This window comes from Sphaerodactylus townsendi, linkage group LG05 (genome assembly GCF_021028975.2).
Source record: "Sphaerodactylus townsendi isolate TG3544 linkage group LG05, MPM_Stown_v2.3, whole genome shotgun sequence".
In the NCBI taxonomy this organism is placed as follows: domain Eukaryota; kingdom Metazoa; phylum Chordata; class Lepidosauria; order Squamata; family Sphaerodactylidae; genus Sphaerodactylus; species Sphaerodactylus townsendi.
The window spans coordinates 5509500-5516109 of record NC_059429.1 but is presented as its reverse complement, the minus strand read 5'-3'; positions in this window follow the sequence as shown (position 1 = coordinate 5516109).

The following is a 6610-nucleotide window of genomic DNA, read 5'->3' as shown; positions in this document are numbered from 1 at the left end:
AAAAGAAAAAGAAAAAGAAAAAGAAAAAGAAAAAGAAAAAGAAAAAAGAAAGAAGAAAGGAAGGAAGGAAGAAGAAAGGAAGAAGAAGAAGAAGAAGAAGAAGAAGAAGAAGAGGAGGAGGAGGAGGAGGAGGAGGAGGAGGAGGAGAAAAAGAAGAAAAAGAAAAAGAAGAAAAAGAAAAAGAAAAAGAAAAAAGAAAGAAGAAAGGAAGGAAGGAAGAAGAAAGGAAGAAGAAGAAGAAGAAGAAGAAGAGGAGGAGGAGGAGGAGGAGGAGGAGGAGGAGGAGTTTGGATTTATATCCCCCCTTTCTCTCCTGCAGGAGACTCAAAGGGGCTGACAATCTCCTTGCCCTTCCCCCCTCACAACAAACACCCTGCGAGGTGGGTGGGGCTGAGAGAGCTCTGAGAAGCTGTGACTAGCCCAAGGTCACCCAGCTGGCGTGTGTGGGAGTGCCCAGGCTAATCTGAATTCCCCAGATAAGCCTCCGCAGCTCAGGCGGCAGAGCGGGGAATCGAACCCGGTTCCTTCAGAGGATCGAGGGCAGGCTTTCAGGAGGGCTTGCAGCACAGAATGGACACTCTGAATTCGAGGCTCTGCCATTGGCCCGTGTAGGTGGCTTCAAACCGTTTTGTGAGTCTCTTCATTCTCATCTTTGTTGGTTATCTCTCTGGTAAGAGATACCTTGGCATTACAAGCGGATTGCACGGAGGGAAAGCCCAGCGGAGCGTCCCCAGGCATGCATTGTGTGCATTGGCATAAAGAAAAGTCGAAGTCATTCTTAGCTTCTAAACTAATAAGAGGAGTATTTATTGCTGAACTCCATTCAGGATAGAAAAGTGGGGAGAGAGGTCATCTACGCAGCAGTGGCGCAGGAGGTGAAGAGCTCGTGTATCTAATCTGGAGGAACCGGAGTTGATTCCCAGCTCTGCCGCCTGAGCTGCGGAGGCTTATCTGGGGAATTCAGATTAGCCTGGGCACTCCCACACACGCTAGCTGGGTGACCTTGGGCTAGTCACAGCTTCTCGGAGCTCCCTCAGCCCCACCTACCTCACAGGGTGTTTGTTGTGAGGGGGGAAGGGCAAGGAGATTGTCAGCCCCTTTGAGTCTCCTACAGGAGAGAAAGTGGGGATATAAATCCAAACTCTCCTCCTCCTTCTTCTTCTTCTATTCTAATCTACCTGGCTAGATGGGGATGAATGCAGGTGGCACACGTGGTGCAAGATGGAGAGGTCAGGGAAGAGCAGTGTGGAGAGGAGAAGAAAGAAGCAGAAAGGAAGGAAGGAAGTTCCTTAAGATTATCAGTCTACACCTCAAAGGGATAGTGTCAGCATGATAGAGAAAAGGTGTCAGTGTCTTGACCCCCTTCTAGCTATCTAACTTACTGGTAAAAAACCCTCCGTGTTTGAGGCAGGAAACAGCATACAGTCCGTTCACTTCCAACAATGTTTATATTTATTCCGACTCTTTCACACCCAAATCCAGATTGCTTCACACAAACCTTCACACATCTGTAAAAGGACCATTTGAAGGCTTACTGCAGGACAACCATCCGCCGTGTGAGGCCAGAACTCAAATCCGGCCTGCGCAGCTGTTTTGAGAAAAGATATGTTAGAAACAAATTCCCCAAAAAGCAAAAGACATCTGACATCAGAAACAAACAGTCAGTTTTTACTTAGCAGAATTTAGAATAGTTACAGAAGGTGACCCCTCCGGGTGCTCTCCAAAGAGAGACACCCCCCCTTCTGGGTGGCTCTCAACAGAGAGACACACCCACCATAGGAAAGACCTTAGTCTTTATAGATACAAAGAATACATACGTCACAGTTCATCTCCTTAGCATGAACCTTAAAATCCCATTGGATAGTTCTGTCTCCTTGTCACATTAAGACAGCCTCTATTCTACGTGTCACATTCCTTCTGTGATTCAAACGCTGCATGCTGTTTCTCACGTCCCTCTGCCCATATGCAAACGGCTGCAATAAAACTACTTCTGCCTTTACTGGTTTTCCGAGTTTGAAATGATTTTAACTTTAACTTTATACAAACATTGGTTCTATCAATTATAGTGAAATCACAAGTACATATGAATCTCTCATTATCATTTCTGTGCTCATTTAACATATATAGAAAAACACTTTTTCCTATTTAACGAATCAAAAGCAAAGTTATAAAGTATATGTCTGCTGTCACGTTGGCCCTTTAGTGACAAGATCTTTAAGGCTCATTCCGCACATGCAGAATAATGCACTTTCAAACTGCTTTCAGTGCTCTTTGAAGCTGTGCGGAATGGCAAAATCCACTTGCAAACAGTTGTGAAAGTGGTTTGAAAACGCATTATTTTGCGTGTGTGGAAGGGGCCAAAGATGTTTATCTTTGCTTGCCTGCATAATCACCAACAGCTTCTAGCATGCCTTTTGACCTGCTGCTAACATGCAGTCCTGCTAGTCCCTTATACAGAAACCCCATTTTGATTCTTAGCAATCTTTGGTTCATACAAACTTAATCAAATACAATTTATAGACATTCTACTCCGTCCCCACAGCAGGAAAGAGCAACCCCAGAATGGACAGCATGAAGACCAGCAGGGCAAGGATCTGGCAATATGGAACAGACGGTCGGTCACACCACCAGCCCCTGGGGAAACCTGGAACGCCAACAGGTTTTTTCTCCAGACATCTGCGGCTCAAGATCAAGAATAAACAAAAACACAAACGGAATTCCTTCAGGCTGAGGTGAACAGTTTGCTTCTGAAAGCTGAAACAGGGCCTTAGGAAGGGTGGGATTTCTCACACAAATAACGGCAGGTGGACGGTGACCAGTCCTGGGAGGGGGGAGGGGAGGGGGCCCTTGGCAGGCCCTGAGACAGACTGTGCCAGGTGCTGGGGGTGAAAAAGCTGAGCAAAGGGTCTGTTTGCTAAAGCTGCCTTGTTGATCTGCTGTTGCTGCTGCCCTGTGGATTCCTGAATGGTAGATCTGGAAGCCGTCCAGCTCTCGCTACTGAGGAAAACAAAGTGCGGAGCCAAGGAGAGCAAGAGGGACGAGGCCAGGCCTGCTGAGCCCTTGACCAGCTGCCCTGAGGCCTGGTCTTAAGACATGCAACGGAAGGGGACACAGAACTGCCGCCCCCTAATCCCACCCCAAGCAGACTGACACAAAAGGGCAGGCAAGAGGATAGAAACTGAACGGTGCGGTTGAGCTCTCAGCCAAAGCAGCTGCCAGGCCTTGTCTGGCTTCCCTATGAAGAAGAAGAAGAACAAGAACAAGAAGAACAAGAAGAACAAGAAGAAGAAGAAGAGGAAGAAGAAGAAGAAGAAGAAGAAGAAGAAGGAGAGGAAGAAGAAGAAGAGGAAGAGGAAGAAGAGGAAGAAGAAGAAGAAGAAGAAGAAGAAGAAGGAGAGGAAGAAGAAGAAGAGGAAGAGGAAGAAGAGGAAGAGGAAGAGGAAGAAGAGGAAGAGGAAGAAGAAGAAGAAGAAGAAGAAGAAGAAGAGTTTGGATTTATATCCCCCCTTTCTCTCCTGCAGGAGATTCAAAGGGGCTGACAATCTCCTCGCCCTTCCCCCCTCACAACAAACACCCTGTGAGGTGGGGTGGGGCTGAGAGAGCTCCGAGAAGCTGTGACTAGCCCAAGGTCACCCAGCTGGCGTGTGTGGGAGTGCATAGGCTAGTCTGAATTCCCCAGAGAAGCCTCCGCAGCTCAGGCGGCAGAGCTGGGAATCAAACCCGGTTCCTCCAGATTAGATACACGAGCTCTTAACCTCCTACGCCACTGCTGCCAACAACTGCGCCCATCCCTCCCCTGGCCGCCCTGCACCCCCCTCTCCAGACAGCCTCCTTCCCCAAAGAGCCTGGTTTTACCCTTGGGAAGGGGGGTGGGCAGTGGTGGGATTCAAATAATTTAACAACTGGTTGATTACAAGCACCATTTTAACAACCGGTTCTGCCGAAGCAGTGCGAACCGGCTGAATCCCACCACTGGGGGTGGGGAATAGAATGGAGAGGTCTCTTTACATGTGTTTACGTGCTATCGGGTTGCTTCTGACTTATGAATCAATGACCTCCAAAACGTTCTCTCATGATCAGTCTCAGGTCATGCAAAATAAGGGCTGTTGTTGTGGGCTTCCCGGGCTGTGTGGCCGTGGTCTGGTGGATCTTGTTCCTAACGTTTCGCCTGCATCTGTGGCTGGCATCTTCAGAGGTGTCTCACAGAGGGAAGTGTGTTCTCTCTGCGATACACCTCTAATGATGCCAGCCACAGATGCAGGTGAAACGTTAGGAACAAGATCTATCAGACCACAGCCACACAGCCTGGAAAACCCTCTAGAACCAAGGCAGTTTTTCATCCCGCCATGGACGTAGGTAAGGGGGGGGGGGTTCTCGGGTTTGAAAAAACCCCCCCATTCATGTCCGAAGCTCCGCCCCTCCGTTTGTGGGTTTTTAAAACATTTTAGTGCTTTTTCGGTTTGTGGCCTGCAGGGGGCGCATTGTTTGGGCTAGCAGCACCAAACTTTCAGGAATTGTTTGGGGGACTCTCCTGATGATACTACCCGGGTTTGGTGAGGTTTGGTTCAGGGGGTTCAAAGTTTCAATGTAGCCATTTTAACTTCTAGCAGCATAAATATCAGATAAAGCTTTTCCTGGGCTGTATTTTATCAGCTGTGAAGGCACATGAGGTGTGTTTGGTCGAAATTATATGTGCCATGTTTGAGAAAATGCTGCAAAAAGGCTGGGCTGAAAAACTTTCTCTTTGGGGTGGGTTGCTATGTGTGCAGAGTAGTTGAAGGAATATTCCAGCATTATAAATAGCAATGTAAAAGCGTAGAAGAAGAAGAAGAAGAAGAAGAAGAAGAAGAAGAAGAAGAAGAAGAAGAAGAAGAAGAAGAAGAAGAAGAAGAAGAAGAAGAGGAGGAGGAGGAGGAGGAGGAGGAGGAGGAGGAGGAGGAGTTTGGATTTATATCGCCCCTTTCTCTCCTGCAGGAGACTCAAAGGGGCTGACAATCTCCTTGCCCCTCCTTCCCTCACAACAGACACCACCCCTGGGCACGAGGTAAGAGTGGTGGGCTGAGGAGAGAGCTCCGAGAAGCTGTGACTAGCCCAAGGTCACCCAGCTGGCGTGTGTGGGAGTGCACAGGCTAACCTGAATTCCCCAGATAAGCCTCCACAGCTCAGGCAGCAGAGCTGGGACTCAAACCCGGTTCCTCCAGATTAGATACACGAGCTCTTAACCTCCTACGCCACTTCTGCGTAGTTATTCATTCACTGTTCATAGAGGTCAACATAATTTATTCTATCATTTAAAAGAGTTGTTGATCGTCTGAATTGTTGATATACATCTATGTAAAGAAAAATATGTATAAAGTATATGGAGGGCAACATTTTGTACTTTCGCCCCCGCCCCCCCCCCTTCAAAAAAAATGTAGATCCAGACCTGTGGAACCCACTTCTCTACATTGTGGGGCGGAGTCGAAGGAGAGCAGGGCTGTCTCTGCCCCCTCCCCTACGTGAGTGGCTTTCTACTCCTTGTGTACCTTGTAGTGGAAAGAAAGTCACACCTGTGACTGCAAAACCCTCACCCGGGCCTTTTGCCCCATATCCATTTCCCGCAGAAGGGAGAAACCAGCCATTCAACACTACAGGTTGCTTCCTTGTGAATCTGCTATTCCACTCCCTCTCCTTGTGAAGTGCACCCTTGTTACCACGCTGCTCAGGTAACTTTTACAGGCTCCAAGGTACCCAGCTCTCGGCAGCGCCCAGGAACCCAAGCAAGACCCGACACGACAAGTATAATAAAAGAGAAGGTTTATTGAGATGCTGACCTAAGTGTCAGCACCTCCGTTCCACACGGCCACTGCGCTGCCTAGCAGCCTTACAACATCTTAAATACATTTCCTCCCGTCGAGAGCCCGGGAGAACTCAAGACAGCCCACCACCATTCATTAACAAAATTCAAAACAACCAATCATGCATTTGCGACATGCAGGGGATCAATCAGAGTTCGATAGGCATTTCGCCTTCCCTGGGTTTCAAGCGCCGCCAGAGGTAAGAGGCGAGGAAGCGAATGGATCGTGATGCACCTGGCGGGGAGAATCACAAAGGATCCCTCCAGGTGTTCGGGGGGGGGGGGGGTCCAGAGAAGCGGGAGCTGGATGGCGATGGCCCCTTATCACTGCCTGCTGGCGGAGGATTTGGCAGGGCTAGGCTGGCTACCTCCCGAGATCTTCTTTTGTGTGCGTCCATCAGGGGCCTTTACACGTGAAAGGACGAGCTCAGGTGGGGCTGAGGTGGACTCCTGCCTTGAGCCAAGGAGGTTCCACACAGTCACAGATACAGAGAAAACTACAAATCCTATTTCCTATCTAATACAGTTGACTTCTACCTACCTAACACAGAAATAAAGCATAGTTTAATCCTTGGTCAAACAAAAGCCCAGAAGTGGGACGAATTTACTTCTGGCTCCGCTATCACCCTCTTGGAGACACACACAGCACACCGACCGAGTGGAAAGTTTTGGGGGACCACAGGCCCATTGCGGCTCATTCATCACACATGTCCCGTAACTGGAGCCCTTCCTCCTGGGTCCGAGCGCTTCCGTCTTTGGCAATTGGGGCTCTGG